At 41.0% G+C, this 21,189-nt stretch overlaps 1 protein-coding gene across 8 annotated transcripts in view; it reads left to right on the top strand.

Annotated features, from left to right (window-relative positions):
* MAST4 (microtubule associated serine/threonine kinase family member 4) overlaps window positions 1-21,189 on the top strand; it is a 553,319-nt gene that overhangs the window by 410,832 nt on the left and 121,298 nt on the right. The gene's annotated exons all lie outside the window — the stretch shown is intronic.

Genomic DNA, 21,189 nt, shown 5'->3' with positions numbered 1-21,189 from the left:
TTGTATGGCTCTTCCTGGCGGAGCATTAGATCACTGGTATCCTTTGCTGCCCATGATACGTGTGGAAATGAGTCAGTGGAAAATTCACTTACTCATCATGACCTACTTCTGTCACTTGCGTCGAAGGTATGCTTATTTGTCAAAAGCCATCTGTCCCCTTTCCAGAAACTCTTGCTCAGTTGCTACTTTAACCCCTTAGCCTAAGGTTCTTTTAGAATTTTTGTGGTCACCTGAATCTGTCCCATCAGTTCCTCTGTGTTACATGTTATCCCTTTTAGAGTGACCCTTGGAGACCAGGCATGTCTGACCTTGTATGGTTCTCACTAGATCCTGCCTACCCCCCGCCCCCCTGCCCCGCAACCAATCACTGCTTTATAATGAAGATTGGAGGAGAAACTAAAATGGTAACTTTGACCATTTTAAAAAAGGAAGATTTATTAGGCCACGGTTTATTATGAGCACACTTTACCCTGTCCCATTTTCAGTAGAACTTTGCTTTTTTCATTTTTTTTTTTAAGATTTTATTTATTTATTTGACAGAGAGAAATTACAAGTAGACAGAGAGGCAGGCAGAGAGAGAGAGAGGGAAGCAGGCTCCCTGCTGAGCAGAGAGCCCGATGCGGGACTCGATCCCAGGACTCTGAGATCATGACCTGAGCCGAAGGCAGCGGCTTAACCACTGAGCCACCCAGGCGCCCCCTGCTTTTTTCATTTTTATTAGCTTATTCTTAGGTTCATGTATCCGGCAAGGTTTAGGCCAGGATGACTTTGTGCCAGGTCAGTAGGGGCACCTGAAGAGTAAGATCTGTGCTTGCCAACATAGAGTTGACAATTTCCTGTAGGAGAGCTGCGAGGAGGCGTTTTAGAGTAAGGCCACTTCTAAATTCCATTTGAAGTGAAGGAAGCCTGTTTAACACATCATATATGTCAGGTGTACCATAGTACCATAGTACCATGGTGTACCATAGACGTTTGTGCAAACATGAGAGGCTTTATGGAGAATAACAGAATTCTGAACTCCAGAAAAGGAAAGTGATGTGTCTTATTTTATGTATTTTATTAAGTTCAAAGAAATATACGTATGTGTGGCAATTAGAAACCTATAAACATAGGGTAGCTCAGATTTATTGCTTTCTTTCATGTCCAGTATTGTACCTCAAAGTATTAGACATTATATGCCATTATTTGCACATTAAACAAGATAAACCTCAATTCAGCATGATTTAAGATGACTATTTCATCTTAGAATAATTTAAAAAAAAAAAAAACAACACTTTTTGCCCTGGTCTAACTCTATTTACAGACTCACAGGTTAGCCATGAATGATCATACTTAATGTATAGAGGAAATAAATGGAAGCCAGCATTTGATGATAGAATAGTATTCTGTTTGAAATCCATCTCTTTCTTGTCTGTTAATTACTTCTTCCTGTGAACAATTCACTCTTAAAAAAACAAAAACAAAAAAATTCTTGCTGATTTGATAGCACTTTTTAGAAAGTGGCACCTATTTACATGAAAATAACCAAGCAGAATTTGGTTCCCTGCTAATTAATGAATTTTAATTTCTTTGTGCTTTTTTCAGGTTGTTACTGATAACTTGTGATACTTGGAGGAGATCCAGTAGAGAAAAAAGTTAGGATCTGACTGAGCTCATTTGTTGGGATTCATTACAACATAGGCATGGTTTAGATTACCGAAAACGTTCTGTGCTTTTAGACTAACAATCAGAAACTTCTGCTCAAAGTCCTAAGTGGAACACCCAATGGAGGTTGGGGTACCAGGTGGTGGGTATTATAGAGGGCACGGCTTGCATGGAGCACTAGGTGTGGTGAAAAAATAATGAATACTGTTTTTCTGAAAATAAATAAATTGAAAAAAAAATTAAAAAAAATAAAGTAACTGAGAGCTAGCTATGCAGAATGACAGCGTGGAAGCAATGGTGTGTGGTACGCTATGAATTTTGTCACGTTAGAACAATCTAGGTTTTGCAGTGTGATAACCGATTAACTTTGATTCTACTGTGGGAGACAGTCTGCTTGTGTTCATTTGCTCATTGCCATCGTCACCTTTATCTTTGCTTTTGCAACTGTTGTCTGTGATGAGCAAAATAAGTTCAGCGGAAGGAATCAGTTTGTCCGATACTGTGACACTGTGAATCTGCATCTCCATACCCGGTCCATCTGGAGATCCGAATAAACAATGAAGTCTGTGAGCAGGTTTCTACACTGTATTACATTTCATCATGGGTGTAACCCTGTTTATCTGTTTGGTTCTCAATGAAAGAGGCCTTCATGGCAGCTTACTCTTCATACCAGACCACATTTCAAACAAGAGATTAGAGCATAAGCCAGTTGGCCAGTGACTTGAGTATGAAATGTCTTACCTGGCTTGGTATGGTCTCTTTGTTTAAAACTACCTGCCTAAAAGGCTCATTTCTTTTGTTGTGGTGTCATCACAGGCCTCACCTAGAGAATTTGAACTTGTTCTTTAGTCCCTATTCAGATGTTTTCTGCTAAGCTGTCTTTAAGCCAAGTATTGAGAAGCCGTAGATCCCTTTCTAAGCTCTGACCTCCTATGATTGAAATGCTGTCACCACACAAGCATGGCACTTCTGCAACCAGGAAATGGATGAGGTCCCTGCCAAGTGGTACTTGTGGGCATTTGAGTGGGGTATGGGGCAGAGTGGCAACAGGGAGCTGTGTAACAGTGATCCAAAACCACAAGGTCTCCCTGTTCTCCCTGTGCTGCCGGATTCCTAATTCAGGCTTTTCCCCCCATCTGTTCTATAGCTACATGTTCCGTAGAGAGGACCAGGGGCTATGTGATAACAGATGACTCCTCCATATAACTAACCCCAACACTGGGAGCTTTCTTAACGTGTGACACAAAGCTTCTGCATTGTAGCTTTGACTTTGTAAGTGTTCTGCACATTGAATGTGAGACACTTGATATTCCAATGCAATATGGTAATTACCACCTGAATATACATTTAGTAATTAAAGCTCCAAAAGGAGTGATGATATTTCACAGGAAATGCTGGGAAAAGTTGAGGTATGTAGAGTTGTTTTTTGTTGTAGAATAGCTGATTCTGTCTGCCACTCTGCGAAAGTGTGTTCTACGTGGATATTCAAAAAAGGGTAGTCTTCACTGATGGAGCATACTTGTGTAACTGAGGGAGCTAACTGATGAACAGGAAGGTTCCCTTGAAGGCCTGATAGACTACTAGTTGAGAGGCAACCAGTCAGATTACCTGCTTTTGCTTTCAGATCTCTGCAACTCCAGGGTTGTATGTGGTGTTTTCATTGACATTTTAAGTCAAAGAGACCTTTTCCCTTTTGGCTTTGCTATTAGTCAAGTTGACCAGAGTCAGCTGCCGAAGTCTGGCTGTGTCTCCCGTGTGTCATTAATAACTATTAGAATTGTCCTGCCCTGGCTTTGATGAGCACCGCTGTGTTTCCACAACCAGAAGCAGTTCGATTGTAATTAAAGGGTGCCAACGATTCCTTCCATTAGCAAACTCTCTGGTCACCATTCTGTGCTTGGTTTCTGGTTTCATGTTTTAAATCAGGTTCTGAGGAAAGATGAGCTTTTGCTAAAATACTGAAATGATATTTGTTGACGATTTACTGAAAGAGACACTTCCCTGGTAGGCTGGGTTGCAGTGAGTGAGTTCATGTTGGCTGCTACGTCATAACCGAGGGGATCTGGTATGTTGGTTTTGTTTTGTTTTTTGTTTTTTTGATTCTCTAGATGCTTTCTTTTTAAAAAATCACTTTACTGAGGTATAGTTGACCTAGAAAAAGCTGCACATATTTAATGTATACAACTTGATGAGTCCAGAGGTAAGCAAATATTCATGCAGTCATCAGCACAGTCTCTGCCATACTAGAGCTGCTTGGTGTAGCCTTTCTGATCTGACCCGGTGATGTGGAAACCCATAGTTGCTTCCGGCTCATCTGAGTTACTTACAGTCAAACCCTACATGGGATGATGAGGCCTGTTCTAAACTGGGGTGTGGTATTCCTGGATGCCTATGGTGGGCATAAACATCTGTAGCTGACACTGCCCAAGCAGGCATGACTCCTGTTCTTAATTCTGTCCTGCTCCCCTTTGTCCCCCAGGGCCTGCCATCTTGTACCTCCTGGAGCCCTGCATTGGAAAGGAGGAGACACAGGTCCTGGCCACTCACAAGTCAGACACACAACCAGGCACTTCTGCCTTCTCCCCATCTCAGGAATGCCCAGGTCCTCTTCTAGGCTTAGACAGTTCCACCCCTTCCATTCCCTGTAGCAACTGGGCTCACAGGCTCTTTGGTCCTCAGGGAAGGACCTGGGTAGAGATTCACCTCCATGGCTGCCTCCAGACTTCCGCTCCCACTCCTGAAACCAAAACTCCGCACAAAAGGCCCTGTAAGTCCCAGGAGCCAGACTCTGGCTGCAAGGATTTCTTCTTCTTTATACTTCGCATCCTCCTCCGGGGGAAGGAATACTACAAATAAATATCTCAGTAAAGTGTCCTGTCACAGGACACGTACATGGTCCCTTTCTACCTCCCTCCGTTCCCCTAAAGAATCATGGCCAGCAGTATTAAAAAGGGCATCTGCTTAAATTCCCACATCACACACATATTTTTCCAGATTAAGAGGTTACAGAATCCAGGTTGCAGTGTTGTGAAAACTAAACACAAGGACACACACTTAGACTTCCACATTCCTGCGCTGAGGAGTAATCACCGTTATTGTTGATGGACAGTTCCTTCCCATCCATTTTCTTTGCCTTTTCATGTATTTTAAACATGTTTGATCTCAGGTTTTGGACCCTTTGTTTGCTTTTCACCTATGTTTTTGTGTGCACTTTTGGAATAACATCCCATCTTACAGCCATAGCCTCGCTTACTGCACTTTTTTATTCAGGGTTTTTAGGAGAAGAGACTGATCGTCATCATTAGTTCTCTGCCATCTCCGAAAAAGGGCCAGGGGCGCCTGGGTGGCTCAGTGGGTTAAGCCGCTGCCTTCGGCTCAGGTCATGATCCCAGGGTCCTGGGATCGAGTCCCACATTGGGCTCTCTGCTGAGCGGAGAGCCTGCTTTCCCCTCTCTCTCCCTCTCTCTCTCTGCCTGCCTCTCTGCCTACTTGTGATCTCTGTCTGTCAAATAAATAAATAAATAATCTTTAAAAAAAAAGAAAAAGGGCCAAAAAGGGATGTGCATAGAGAGGGAGAGTGAATGGTAAAAATGGCTTGATTAGAAACAGAAAACCTTCCCCAGAGAGGAGGCAGTTAATTCTAGGTAATTGTCAAGTGATCTTAAAAGGAGAGCAGTGAGGATCTTTTTGCAAAGTTCCAGCTCCTCTGTCCCCAGGGGAGGGACCATCATGGGCCAGCCTTGGTCCTGGAGCCACCTCAGACCACCCTTGCTTTGCTCACTTCTGGACGTTTTCATCACTGCATTTCAGGCTGCCGTGAGTCCGACAGAACCAGGTCTTTATTGCGGGGGAGATTTTTAAAAATAGATTTTTCATTTAGTACATAAAAAGCATTTGGAGGACAGAATGACCAAAAAAGGAGCTTTCCTAAGAAAAGTTGCCAACTCTATTTCTATTCCTGAATCTTATCAATTTTTAACAAACATTTTAAAAAGATGGGGAAGTACCTTTCTTCATTTCTATACAAATTGATTAACTTTTTCATAGATGAGTTAGAGATTAATCTTGTTGAAGTAAAATCATATCTTGCAAGAGGAGGTAGAAAACTAATCAAAGTTCTTTCTCTAAGAGGAAGTTTTCACAGTTGAAAAATGACTCATCTCTGAAGTACGGCTATGGCAGTGAGGGCCAGGAGGATTTGGGGGGGTTATCATTCATAATTAATGTGCCATTAATTCTTCCAAACTATGGTGCCAGACATGTTGCCGATTCTTTTGCTGTTGGTTTTGTTGTTGTTGTTGTTGTTGTTGTTGTTTTAATTAGAACACACACATTAGGGCGCCTGGGTGGCTCAGTGGGTTAAGCCGCTGCCTTCGGCTCAAGTCATGATCTCGGTCCTGGGATCGAGTTCCGCATCGGGCTCTCTGCTCAGCAGGGAGCCTGCTTTCTCCTCTCTCTCTGCCTGCCTCTCTTCCTACTTGTGATCTCTCTCTGTCAAATAAATAAATAAAATCTTTTAAAAAAAAAAAAGAACACACACATTAATTATTGGTTCTGCCGGCATTTGCTGAAATAGAATAATTTTTAAAATTATTTTATGAATGGAATTACATGTTTTAGTTTAATGATGTATTATTAAATAGTCTTCCTGGGACCTCTGCTACCTTCTCATTCCCTACTTCATGTTTATCAATTATCAAATTATTCCCTTTCTAGATATCTTTATTGTCTCTTGTACCTGACCAGGATTCAACAATTTGCCTATCCGGATATTGAAACTTTCAACACTTGCATTTCTAATTTAGATGTTAATTTGTTTCATTTTTTTTCACTTTGGGTTTTTTTTTTTTTTTTTTTTTTGTCTTTTCTTTTCTTTTGGTCCTCAGATACACAGTGTGGCTTAACTAAACAATGGAGCTATTTTAAAACTCTGGGAAATGTCTCCCTCCCCAGATTTCCTGATTGCAAACTCATAGGCACATCTCTTGGGTTCTGGTACCAGTCCTCCTTTGCCCAAAGCAGAGACATTCTTTACAAAATGCTTGGGGATTTTGGGTGGAACAGTAGACCTGCCCATGAGAAAAAAGGAGTCAAAACAAGAAAACAATGTTCATAGTTCTATCCTTGGAGGGGGTTAGAAAAGACAACTCTATCTTATGAGAATTTATCACCAGGTGCTCGCTAGGTCTCCAGTTTGTAGAAAGGTGACATGACCTGTTGCTAACCGCTCATCTGCTTTCTTTTACATTATTTTAAAATATCGAAACTTTCAGATGAAAAAATACATAATTTTTTTAAGTAAAATGAGAAATGATTTTCTGTCATTTGAAGACTATAGCATCACATTTTTGATGTACTGTCTATGAGGCAGGTTAGCTAATGGTTCAGAGGGTTTTTGCTCCTTACCATATAATAGTATGAGTTCAGAAACTTCGGAGCCTCTTGTTAACAGTGTCGCTAATATATGAAGACTCAGGCAGAAAACTCTGTGTTATATAAGTGAGCCCTGTAATTTTATGATTATACTGTGAATGAAAATACGATGTGACCACAAAGCCAAAGGAATGACTCACGTGGTAGCTATTGACAGCTTTTATTTTGAAGATTGTTTAGTCGTGTTGTTGTTTTCATATGTATTATGTTCTTTCAACAACGATCTTTAGAAAAATAAGAAGAGCAGAAGTAGCCAGTGAAAGATTTCACATTCATTCTTTCATCGGGTCACTGACTTGTTTTCAGTAAGTTCAAGTATCATAATTCTTGTCTTGATAGGCAATTTAGTGTCCTGTGGGCAAGTCCGTAAGGATCCTTTTCAGTATGGACATTTTACACAGTAGGGTGCTTTCTCTCTATAGCATTGAATTTCTACTTAGAAATGTTGTCATGTGAAGGTCAGATTCCCTAACTTTAATAAACAGGAATCCAGGAACACAATGAACAGGAACTGCATGAGTCACTGCAGGGAATGCAGAATGAGTTTGGGTTGGTCGCCTGGTGGATATGGTTAAGAGGTGGAGTTGGTGTGTTACTCTTGGAGCTCAGGGTACTTACTTATAAGGGCCAAACCCCAGGCTAGGGACGAATGAGGTCACCTCTCTGAGCACAGGCTGGCCCTAGGAGAAATAGGTGGCCGTGCCTGTGAGAGGCAAGCCAGCAACCTCGAGGTGAATGAAACCAGCCTTCAACTTTTCCTTAGTAACTGATGCTTTCGGGGCGCTCCAACCTGTCCAGACTCCCGCCATAGTTATAACAGCTCACAGTTCCCTGAAGGCTCTTTCCACACAGACATGTTCTCACACGTTCTGAAAGTCTTAGAGGGCTTTCGGCAGCAAGAATGGGGGAAGATGCCAGACTAAGGGGATGACACCTTGAAAGAATAAATACCACCCCAAAATCTAAGAATTGGGGTCACAAGTCTATAGAAGTTGTAAATATATGTACCTTTTACAATGAGTTTGTTTTATTTTGAGATGTCTCATTTTGTAAATATTTTCAAGTTATAAAAAAGTTTGTCTCAATAGCACAGGCAGTATAGCTTATGAAACACTTTGCACCTTCTGCTGGCCAAAGTCACTTTCTGATGCACATTACAGCGCGTGCCATCAATCCTTTTCTCCAAAGCCTGCGCTCACAGACATGCTTCACATCAGAAATCTGACTTCTTTATTCTCTAATACTGAGTCAGACATCTAGAAAGAGGGAAAGAAAAAAAAAATATATATATATATGTATATGTATATATATATATGGGAGCATGATCCAGAAGTTTAGATTTAATTTTGAAATCTGTTAAGAAACAATGGAACAAAAAAAATGTGATTCATACATGCTTAAGCACAATTCTTTTCTCTAGTTGTGTCTGTCTAGTCCAGCTGGTTTGGAGAGGGCCAAGGCAGGAGTGCCTGTTTGCCTTGGGTTATCTGTGAGTTGGGTCATTTGCCTTTGGATCCTTGATGCTACCCTGTGGAGATGGAGATGTCCACAGAATGACATCTGACTTGTCTGTCTATTTGAGCCTGGACATCGGGATGTCCATCCATCTAGGTCAGGCTTGCTGCCTCCAGAAAACTCTCACGATCTGGTGTGAAGCTTGATGGCTTGATGTCCCCTCTTATCTCCGAACATTAGGTTATAGGCTCAAAGACCTGGTACTGCCAGGATCCCCTCCATCTCTTTGGCATGGATCTGTAGTTACCAAGCTCACTGTTGCATGCACAGGACCAGAATGCTGAGATACTAATTTACAAGAATAAACATAGTAATTACTGGGACACCTGGGTGGCTCAGTTGCTTAAGCATTTGTCTTCGGTTCAGGTCGTGATCTCAAGGTCCTGGAGTCGAGTCCCACATCTGGCTCCTTGCTCAGCAGGGAGCCTGCTTCTCCCTCTGCATTCAGCTCTCCCTGCTTGTGAGCTCTCTCTCTCCGACAAATAAAAAACAAAATCCTGAAAATAAATAAATACAGTCATTATTGAGCTTAAACCCCTCAGAGTTCTTTTTCTCAGTCTTACAGACACTTGCACAAGATAACTGCACGCACAGGTTCTGAAGGCAGACTGCCTGGATTTGATTCCAGTTCTGGAATCTCGTGTGATCTTGTCAGAGAAGCCTCTAGAGTTCTCAGTTCTTTGGTTTTCACATCTGCTAGATAGGGATAAAAAGAAATCCCACCTCACAGGATTGTTGTGAAAATTAAACTGTTTCTTGGCACATATTCAGTAGTTGTCAAAGTTAGCAGTTACTATTATTGCTGTTTTTGTTCACGTTTGGGCATATCTCTCCATGAAGCTAGCCAGAAGGTTGCTTGGGGAGGATGGTCGCTATGTGATTGAAATGATGGATGGCCCTGGGCAAAGGGGGACCGATGCACGTGGTTTTGACAGTTGGTCTGAAACAGTGAATGGGTGGGTCGCCTTATACGTCCCTCCACCTTGGCATTGCCAGTTTGAAGCCCTTGGTCAGTGCTTGGATTGACACTTGAACTTGTGATTCCACAGCTTTTGTTTCTCTGTGTTTCTAAAAGCCAACCGATAAACCTTTGTGTTGCTACTTTTTTTTTTTTTAAGATTTTATTTATTTATTTGTCAGAGAGAGTGAGCACAGGCAGACAGAGTGGCAGGCAGAGGCAGAGGGAGAAGCAGGCTCCCCGCTGAGCAAGGAGCCCGATGTGGGACTTGATCCCAGGACGCTGGGATCATGACCTGAGCCGAAGGCAGCCGCGTAACCAACTGAGCCACCCAGGCGTCCCATGTTGCTACATTTTTTTCTGTAACTGTTAGTATTTTCATTTGCTATCATCAAGTCCTGTCGCCTTAGATCTAGCCTCTTTGCCGTTTACGTAATTCGTTGTCCTGCCCTTAGAAGTTAATTCTGTGGGTAATCTTAATGCCTCTTGTTCTAAGATCCTTGAGGGAAAGCCTCAGTGCTGCACTGTAGGTACTAAAACATCGACGCGTGAAAGAACATATGCAAGAGAGACCAACACGTCTTATTTGGACAACTCCTGTTTATGAAGCACTTGCTGTGTGCCGTGTGCTGTGATGACAGTTTCTTTACATGCATTATCTCATTTAATCTCCACCCAGCCCTCTGAGGTAGTTCGTATTCTTATCCCTATTCTACAGGATGGTGAATTGGGGCTTAAGAGGGTTGGAATTGGAAAACTGTTCTACCAAGAGCAAGTCCTTACATTTTACAGCATTCCATGAAATCTTAAAAAGATCTAGCTCTCTCTCTCTGGGATAGAATTTTTATACACCCATGTAAGTAGTAGTTAAATGTATTTCTCTGTCTGATGCAGAGTTCCGACTTTGACGGTACCCTGGTTGTGAGAGCCACCTGACCTCCCATCCTCGGCCCTTTTTACCACTACTTGGTTACGCTGCCTTGGCAGACAGCATGTCATCTTCTAGAGCTACTCTTCTATTGCTCAGCTCCCAAATGGCAAGAGCAAGGTGAATTTGCTACCCACACTGAATACTGGGTAACAAACTCACCAGTCAGCATTGTCTGGTATCTCTCCAGCCTTCCTGTCTTTACCAAAGACAGGAACTGTGGCCAGTTTCATCTTTGCAAAATGAGAGGCCCACTAAGAAAACATCAGTGAATACAAATGGGGGGGGAAGACATTTGTCCAGTTAATTAAAGGAAAACATGCTTTGACCCCCCCCCCACACTTTTCACCAAGATAGGCTGTTCTTCCCTCCTTAGAGGGCTCCATCCTTCTCCTATGAAGAACAAATAGGGGTGGGGTGTGAGTATGGGATGAACACACAACTAATGTTCACATCCATTTGGCAGTTTTCCTGTTGTGGCTCCATCTAGGAAACGTTTTCTTCTACTCCTGCCCATTACCGCAGTTTTGACATTCCTGTCATTAACAGAATGTCATTTTGCAAGATACAGAATTAGGCCCAGCTAGCAACAAAACATACTGAACAGAGAGATAATGGCTTTGGGCCGCATGACTTTGCCTCGCGGAAGAGAACAAAGTGCAGCTCTGCTGTCGGCCTTACACGTGTGCGTTTGTGTTCTGACTGGAGGCACGTGGACTCAGGGACGTTCCCTCGTGGGCAGGCCGTTCTGCCGAATCGTGGCAAATGCAGAATGCTTTAGACCTGGAGTGGTGTTAAAGAGTCGTGCGGCTCATCCCATGGCTGACATACATTTCTGTGGAGTCTCGTGAAAGATCAGGTGTTTACAGAAGCAAACTCGCCTCGCTTGTGTGGGTCGGAACCGAGCGGCCCCAAGATCCTCTGAACCAGGAAGAAAGAACAGAGCCTTTGATTTTTTGGTGGGGGGGGGGTTGGTGTTTAGCTCTGTAGCTAAATTACCCTACCAGACTAAAATATATCCACCAAATTAAAAGTGTCTGGGTATAGCAAGTGAAGCTGAGATTTCATTTCTGGATGGAGAAGTCTGGAGTGGGTAAAACAGTATTACAGACAACAGTTCAGCTGTTCTGTATATGCCCGAGTAAAATTTGGAAGTAAGAAAATCTTAACCATTGAGCTTTCTAAAGGTGTGGAGCATTTCTTAAAAGCGATAAAAATTAGAGACCAGTAGCTACTGGAGAAAGCGGTTCATAGTAAAACTTTATTGTGGTCTTTCCGGAAAGGCAGATCAGAACATTGGATTTAATGTGATGAGTTTACTCTGGTTTGGTACTGCTGACACTATCTGAGGCTTTTTAAAAATTTATTTCCTCATCATTGGCCAACTGAGAATAGTTCAATGTTATTAAATTAAATTGATTAACAGTAACTTTTGTAGTTGGACTTTGCACTTGGTTTTCTGCTCCTTAGGAAAAAATGTATCAAGTCATAACTTTCATCCATATTGAGTATGAAACATGGGAACTTAAAAAAAATATTTAAGTCACAAATTAGCCCACCGCCCTTCTGCATCACACACACACACACACACACACACACAGAGCGGAAGTTTAGGGAAACATTGGTTTGTATTTGTATTTTGTTTATTCTTTCTTTACTCCCCAGGAGATCTGTTCACTTAACCTTTGGTCCCTGTGTGCAGCTGCCCTGGGAACAACCAAAGGCTTGTGTGAGTCTCAAAAGTATTTGACCCTGGCCCTTCACCCAGTTATGGAACCAGGGCCACTGCCCCCCAATCTGTCTCTCTTTGCCAGTCTGATAGCCTAGCCATAGGTGGGCCCAGCCAGGTGATAGCAGCTCTTCAGCTTTGCAGGATAGATGACACCATAGATTTGAATGACTCCATACAGTGTTTTGGCCAGATCACCCTTGGAGCAGTTTCCCAAGATACAACACATGTCTTTCAACTCCTAGATCAAAATTAATCACCTTGCCCTCCCAACATTCTCTTCACACCCTCATCCCAGGTAGGAACAGCCTTTACTTTGTGTCTTCCGTGTAAGGTTTGAGCTTTTGCGTCCTCCCTGAGCAATCATAAGTTCACAAGTCATCTGTGTCTCATTGTTGACTTTCCTAGCCCTCAGCTGTCCTTATTCAGATAGATGGAAGTCTGAGGACTTCTGAAGGGCATATGGGCTAGGTACCTCCTAGATTTTGTGGCAGATAAATTGCACTAAAATTTTTTTCCTCGGGTTCCCCCCCCAACTTGAATGACTTTTTACTTCTAACATTTGTAGCAGTTTGGTGCCACCCTGCTTCTATAAATACCCCTGTCACTACCAGCTCCTCTTTGACGTTGAGCATCATGTTAAGCCTCTTTTAATTCCACTGATTATCCCATTGTAATTTTATTCAAAACAACGTGTTATGTAGGTTGTTCCAGTAAGATGTGTCATGCCATAGATTCAGCGCCACAGTCCCATCGGTTTTTTGTGTTTTCTCAGTTACGTGGCTTTGATCAATGAGGTAGTATTAGACTGTATTATATCATCTTGGATCAGTTGAATCTTACAAGCGACACTATGTCCTCCAAGTTAAATTATAAACTTCTTAACGACTGGAAACAGCTTCAGCAGACATTCAGTAAATATTTTTGAGTGATTAAAGTTAATTAACCGAGGATTCATCATTCAAAAATACTTACTGAATCTTTACTGAAGTCATTTTTATTTTCTGCATTCTGGGTACCCAAAGAGATTCGCTAGTGTATAAAATACAATGTTTGGTGTCAAGGAACTCATCCCCCCTCCTAGATTATAACCTCCATGTAGAATACCCAGTTATGTTTACTGAACAAATGAGTGACTCTGGGCTGGGTACTCTGCTTGCCAGGATCCCTCTGAAACAGTGTGGTGAATGTCAGCCCCCGATCAGCTGAGTGGCCCACATACGACATTAGAGCTCACCATGTCAGCCACGTAGAAATAGCTGCGTTGTTACGTCTTGTTTTCACACAGTCAGAAAACAGACTAAAAAGGAAGAGGATGTAAGAATATTTTATGCCAGGCAGATCTCTGAGATGAAGGGATTATTTAGAGAAAACCTATGAAATGGAAGGACAGTTTGCCATGCATGGTATATACTATCAAATTCTAGTGCTTATTATTTATGGAAATAGGTCTCAAAGATGATTGGGATTCTGTGTCACTCTTGAAGCAGCAACACATTTTGTTTTGTACCTGTCTTTCAGATTCTGCCCTTAGAAGTCAGTTATCTGTGAATTATTCTTATCTCATTTATACTTGAAACACTTGGAGAATGTTTTCTTCATGTTCTTATCTCTCATAGTAGTTTGTGGGAAAGGACATTCCATTGCTATCTGTTATACCAAATAGTGTCTTCTAATATCCTCTCTTCTCTATGAAGACAGAAAATTGGGCCAGACTTCATTACGGGTTATCTTAAAGGATTAGATAGATGTCCAAGAAGTACTGTGTACAGTGATAAATATTTTTTTCTTGTTGATTTTCCTGAGAATTTTTTAAAGCTTGGGAGACCTATGCCTTCTTCCAGGTATGTAATCAGCCCCAATTTTTTGCTCCTAGGTGAAAACAGTGTGAACAGCTCTTCATTTCCATTACAATTAATGCCTTGAAAAAGGAGTTTTTCCGCTAATGGGAAAGTTAAGTTGGAGTATCCAGCCGATTACATCAGTTGTAGTCGTGGTTATGTTCCCTGAATGACTGTGGGAACTAGGTCACGGTGTTGGTGCAGTTACGCTGAGGCTGGTAGCACTCAGGCTTGGCCGTGCCCCCATGACGGGCACTGGCTCTTTCTCCCGTTGTTTGGTGCTGTACAAGACGGCATGGGCTGGCATCATGCTTACATTGAGTTTGGGAGCCATTTTTGATAAAAGTTAGTTTTTAAATAAAATATTGTAAACTATAATCACAGGAGTTGATGAGCACATCAGCTTAACTTCCTAACTGGCCTCCTGACTTCCTCCTTTGGTTACTTCAATCAAGTAGCCTGAACCTTCCTCTTTAGACAAAAGTCACATTGTGTTCGGAACCTTCCAGCACTGTTCCTTTTCACCTGGGCTAGAAACTGAGACTTCACACTCTGGCCTCGCACGCTGCTACAGAACTGTCCCTGCCCTCTGTCCACTGTCTCTTTGGCCACTTGCTGCTGACTCACTCAGCTCCTGTCTCAGGGCCTCTGCTTCTCTTTGTGAATGCTTGTTGCCTCCTCCTTCTGGTCCCATTCACTCCTCAGCACGCCCCACTCCCTGACCGACTTCCTATGTTCTTTTTCTCCATCGCTATCTCTCTCACCATAAATGTCCTCACCATCTCCTATAGTATAGTATAAATTGTACTCATTTACTGTGTTTACGGTCTGCTTCTTTCTCCAGAAAGGAAGCCCCTGGAGGGTAGCAGGGATTTTTACTAGTTAGAGTATATCTAGCATGTACTAGGGATTCAAAAAGTAATTTGTTGAATGAATTACTGAGAGCCTAGGAGGACTGATTTATATCAGAAGGATGTAAATCTTCTGGGAGAAAGACAATAGTATGAAGGCAGAAGTGAAGATGGGGACAGAGCAGCCTCTGAAGGAATAAGCAGGATTTGGGGGAGGGTGTCCACAGATTTTTAAGGAAGATTTGCTTTATGGTGCTTAATATAATTTTTCTTTCAAAATACAGCCTCAAAGATACTTCCCAAGGCTTTTGCATTCCGATTTGCGAACACATAGAAGTGATCTTTTCGTGTTGCAGAGAAGGAAAAAGAAATGTCCATGATATATATAATTTCAGTGTGTTTTAAGAATTCTAAAATTTGCTTCAAGTGAATAATCTAAAAAAGGAATGCATTAGACCCATATATTTATGTTGCCATGGTTAAATCTCAAAAATACATGTTGAGTGAAAAAAGTAAGTTGCAGAATACCTATAATTCATAGTGTGAGCTAAAGTGTAATTTATACAAAAGTCAAAAAACATGACTGTCCTAGAAATATAAAATGACTGTATGTTAAAGATTTTATTTGTTACTAATTAATGAGGGTAGCAGTAACCTATTAAAAAAGATTAAAGGATTGTGAAGCACACACACACACACATATAATAGGAGTGATGACATGAATTTGCCAGTAGGTGCAGAACTGGTTAATATCTTGTAGGACAGTGCTATTAAGTGTTCAGGATCATCTCTCCATGGAGATTATGAGTTATGTCTGTACCATACAAGACTCATTTGCATTTTGTGAACAAGAATCCCTGCCTTACTACCAGTTTTCTACAATTTAACTTCTCCGGAGCCCTACAGAGTTTTTGAATAGTCTAGTCAAGAAAGACCATGGAAGCTGTCCATTCTTAGAGAATCAGGTAGTCCCTGCCGGGGGTGGTGGTGGTGGGGGGTGGTCCACTGTATAAAGCCTAACGAGCCATTGAAAGGCAAGCCATTCATCCCTTTTGTGCGCTCCCCCATCTTTGTCATTTCTTCCTGGTATGGGAAACTACTCGTGAAACTGTGAACACATACAGAGGTGTTGTTCATCTGATGCACGTGTGTGTGGTCAAGTTCCAAAAAAGATATAAGCCACAATTTTTAGTAGTTCTCTGGTTAGGGAGTGGAAAAATATTGATTGGTTTGCATGTCCAAGGGTACACTTTCCCCCTATCTCCGCTATGTGATTAGGAAGAAATAGGACAAAATGATACAGTTCTTCATGCCAAGTGGTGGAGATTATTATTTTTCTGTATTTTCTCTATTTTTAAAACATCTTAGACAAAAGAAAAATAAATGTATCACTCTTTTTCTCCCTTGTTGTAGCCCGTTCATTTTACAGCTAGGGAAACTGAAGCCGGCCCGGTTTCTAACATGTAGTCAGCTGAACCCCATGAGCCGGGCCGTTTATCTCCCAGTCATGCCCACTTTCCTCCCCTGGAGCTTTCCTTTTCGTTGAAGGAATATTCAAATGATCTGATTCTGTTAAGGTATTCAGAATAACAGATGTTCACATCCAGTAAAGCTTTGGTCTTTAATTGGTCCACTGTGCATATTTATCCGATTTTTCATCAAGATGAACTAATAAATTACAGCCTAGCATCTGAGTTCCTGGGGCCCTCTCCATGCAGTCCACGGCATGATCACTGCCCCTCAGTCATGGCTGTTCATACGTCATCCTGAGCTTTGGCCTCTCAAATCAGCTTGGAATGTTAGAAATTACTGCCTGTTGGGGTTTCCCCTCTGCCGTGTGTCTTGCTATGGTCAGACGTGATGAGTATTCATGTCTCAAAATGAGTGTAATTTAAAATGAAGCTGGAGCTCAGCTACTCAGAACAGTTGCAAAAGGCTGTAGTCTGGTGGGCCTTCCACTTTCATGCACCTGGTTGGGGATAATTAACAGGTTCTTTGGCCAGGAGAGATGTGACAGATTCAGACGTGAAAGGTTTGCCGGTCCTGCCAGGCCCTTCATTGGAACCCTCAGCATAAGGACAACCTGCGCAGATAAAGAATATTATTGCTTTGGACCCAAAATATGTACATCACATTCCTCTCCTTTACAAGGCATCCCACATACCACTCTAACCTCACTTTTGAGTCAGGCCTGACTTAGATGGTAAAGTGCAGGCCCTGTCTCAGGGTAGCTCACTCGGTTGGACATCTGCCTTCAGCTCAGGTCATGATCACAGGGTCCTGGGATCGAGCCCTGCATTGGGCTCCCTGCTCAATGGAGAGTTTGCTCTCCCTCTGCGTGCTCTCTCTCAAATAAATAAAAAAAACTTTGAAAAAAAATAAATAAAAATAAGATACAGGATCTGTCTCTTTATCTTCCTGGCAAGTGGGAGGCTCTGTTGGTGTTGGTTAGGAAATGGACCTGCTCCTTGTAGAATGCTTTGTGATGGGAACGGTGAACTTGGAGCAGGAGGCGTGCCCTGTGCAATCCTCACTTCACCTACCAGAGCCAAAAACCAGGCAGACAAAACAGTTTTTTTGTGCTGGCCTGGTGTCACCCTACAGTATGTCCACACCCTGTGCCCATCTAGCTGTGACGTTCCTCCAGGTCATTCTGTCTGTCCCTGCCTTGCCTCCCAGCGCACCCACCCCAAAGTACTTCCGTTGTCTTTCCACTTCCCATTTTTCTCAGATCCCAGGTCCACGGTCAGCAGTATTTGTTTTACCGTGTGTGTGTTGCGTGTGTATAGTTTGTGCATGGGTGGAGGAACCAAAGAATGAAGCAAAGAGAAGTACTTTCTCAGCATCATCATTCTCTATCCTGGTCTTCTGTTTGCCTTGGTCTCAGGTTGTCTCTGGCTGCTGCTTGGGCTCAGTTGCGATTTTGCAAAAAAGAATCTGTGTCATTGCGTTCCCTTCCAAACTGATGGCACAAAGTGCGCATGTGCTGCAGAGGCGGCATGCCTCCCTGTGTTGCTTCAGGCAGAGAACCAAAGAGGCGAATGTGCCTCTTTGGGTATTCCTGTGTTTGGCTGCCACATCCAAGCAGAGTCAGGGGAAAGGGCTTCCAATCTTTTCTGAAGAGTGGAGCTGGGAGAATGCACTGTGGGATGCAGGGCTGAAACTTGGGTGTATGACCGTTCTTCAGTTTGACTTCTGCAATCCTATAACCTTTGTTCCAAAGGCCAAAAACTGGAGACAGTTCTATAAGCTTAGACGAGGATCAGTTTTAAACAAGTTGAGTTTTCTGCTGCGGTAGATGTGGTAGTTCTGTCTTACCTGGCAGGACATCCCCTGTTTTTTCCTAGGAGAAAGCAAGGAAGGCTGAATGGACTCAGTCATGCTGGGGATAAGGAATGAACCTGGATTTTGTCTATGGGGCAGCGTATCTATCTCCTCTTTCTTCACTTTATGGATTAAATGAGTGTGGCATAGTCACCACCATGTGGGGAGCTCATTTTGTGCTTGGATACCATGAGCCTCTCCTTACACCTGCAGGACAACCTGGAGGAATAAATGATGACCCCAGAGGTCCACTCAGCATTTCGTACCTGTGTCATCACTGTGGGTAGTGCCAGGTGCAGTGGCGGTGTAGATAGTAAATGCTCATGGGTCCTGCCAGCTAAAAATTGTTTTATTATGGGTTAAAATCAGATTTTTTTTTAATTCTTTTTTTTTAACTAGGCTCCACCCCCAGTGTGGAGCTCAGTGTGGGGCTTGAACACACAGCCCTGAGATCAAGACCTGAATTGAGCTCAAGATTCGGGCACAACTGACTGAGCCACTCAGGTGCCACTAAAACCAGATTTTAATTCATTCATTGGGAACCAGGTACCTAGAACAATAAAATGAGGTAATGTCAGAGATATTGGAAGCAAGCTGTATTGAGATTGGATGAATGCCAGTGTCCCCCACCCGTGGAAAGTTGTCTACAGAATATCACAGAGTACCCCAGGATTTTATTTTTTTCAAAGATTTTATTTATTTATCTATTTGAGAGAGGGAGAATGAGAGAGAGAGAGAGAGAGCATGAGAGGGGAGAGGTCAGAGGGAGAAACAGCATCCCTGCCGAGCAAGGAGCCCGATGTGGGACTCCATCCCGGGCCTCCAGGATCATGACCCAAGCCAAAGGCAGTTGCCTAACCTACTAAGCCACCCAGGCACTGGGACCCAGGATTTTAAAAGCACTAATATTACATTTGAGATATATATATATATATATAATATATATATACACACACATATACATATATATACATACATATACTTATATATACAAGATATATACTATATATACAGATATTACATATATACGTATATACACATATGTATATATAATATATGTATACATATATACATATATATGTATTTACATATATACATATATTAAATATAATATTATATTTTATATATATATATCAAGAATTGGGTATTTTGGGGTTAAATACAGTCTAAAATTCCTCTTTACCCTAAGATTTTTAGCAATAAATAAATTTATTTGTGAGGCCAAGACACTACTCCATGAGTATGGAGATTTTATACATAGGAATCTGTATTTTTATAAAGTCTGGTTTTGTATTTCATGTTTAAAAGCTTCCTGTTTGATTGTTGAGAGATTCAAGTCTATTTAATTTTAATACTGTCTCTACCTTCATGCTCAAGATCATAGAGAGGTTAGAGAAGACCGTTTCAACTTTGATTGTTTGTAGCATTTGTCAATAAGATATGCCTCTGATTATTTAAGGTTTTGTATAAAATGTTCCCTTTGCCTTGTTTTTAACTTTTTCCTTGTTCCCGTATTCATAGATGAAGAATCCTTTTTTCTTTTGCTCTAAATTGCATTCATAATCATTAGTTTGTAAAGATTACTGTCTTTTTAGAGAGTAGGCAAACAAAGGATGAATGTAATTTAAACTTATTATATTTTTATGCTTTGTATTTTAATATTTTTTACATTAAGCAAACAAGTGTATTCTATTTCCAGGTTTTATTTAGAGATTTCTTTGTGATTCTTTTTTTTTTTTTTAGTCACATTTTTAAAATCAGAACTTTCCTGCCTTTTCTTGGTAGGCTTTAAGTAACTGACATAATTTTGAAAATTTCTTTTGTTTTTCTTTGTTTTAAATTTAAATCATTGTCTATTTATTTTGCCCATAGTAGTGTACTAATCATTCTATATATTTGTTGGGAAGATTCAATTTTTTAAGGTTCTCTTCAAGAAATACCATTTTTTAGATTTTAAGTTCTTATGTTTCACCTGTATCCCTCTTTAGGTTACTATTTCTATTGATTTACATTTCTTACTGAAAACTTTATTTACGTATATAAACATTAGTAATTGAATGTCAAGAGAAAATCTTCATAAGTGATTTAGATCAAATATTAAATGTAAAAAATAATATAGCCATCTTTCTAGCAGTTAACTCATATTTCAGTTAATTTGGTTAAATTAACAAATAACTTGGCTGAGATTTCCAGAGTATAAATCTGTCATTTGTAATTTCTTTTATTAACATTAACAAGATGATGTGTTTACTATTCCTGTATTGGAATGAAAGAAGACATCAATTTGAATTAACACTAAATAAATTATGAATTATAAAGTAAATAAATTATATAGTAAATAAATTTATAGTATATAAATTATAGAACAATATATATACAATATATTCCAATATCTCTGACATATATGTATATATATATATACACACAGGCTGACTAAACGTGATCTTCATTATACTTCATTATATACTCATTATATGCTAAGGGATGTTGATTGTTTCAGTAAGGAAAATAAAATGATGCAGCCTGACCTTAACAAATTATAAATAAGGGAATGTTGACAAATGATAATAAGTAGCGAACTTTTAAGGAAGAGGATTGGTTCCCAAGTCAATATTGCTGAAAGAAATTGAGTTTGGTCTTTAAATGTATTATTTGAATATTGAGAAATGTTCCTTTCAAATATTCTGTGCAAACTCTCAAATATGTCCATGGTATCTAATTTGGAAGTCAGGTGAAAACTTCTCTTTGAAGCGCCTGGTAAAACAGGTATATTCTGAATTCAAGAAGAGATTATGATAAACCTTCAGTGGTAGTTGAGGGCAGCCCAAGTGTAGGAGGATAGAATGACAGTGCCCTGAACCTTACTATGGGTGAATTTGGTGAGGTGACCTGCTGGCTTTTACTCTCCTTTTTCTCACTGCTTTACTGCTAATAGAGAATGCAGTGCCAGTCTGCACTGAAGGAAA

The sequence above is a fragment of the Neovison vison genome, chromosome 1 (genome assembly GCF_020171115.1).
Source record: "Neovison vison isolate M4711 chromosome 1, ASM_NN_V1, whole genome shotgun sequence".
NCBI classification, from domain to species: domain Eukaryota; kingdom Metazoa; phylum Chordata; class Mammalia; order Carnivora; family Mustelidae; genus Neogale; species Neogale vison.
The sequence above is the reverse complement of the archived record's forward strand: the minus strand, read 5'-3'. Positions and strand labels throughout refer to the sequence as shown.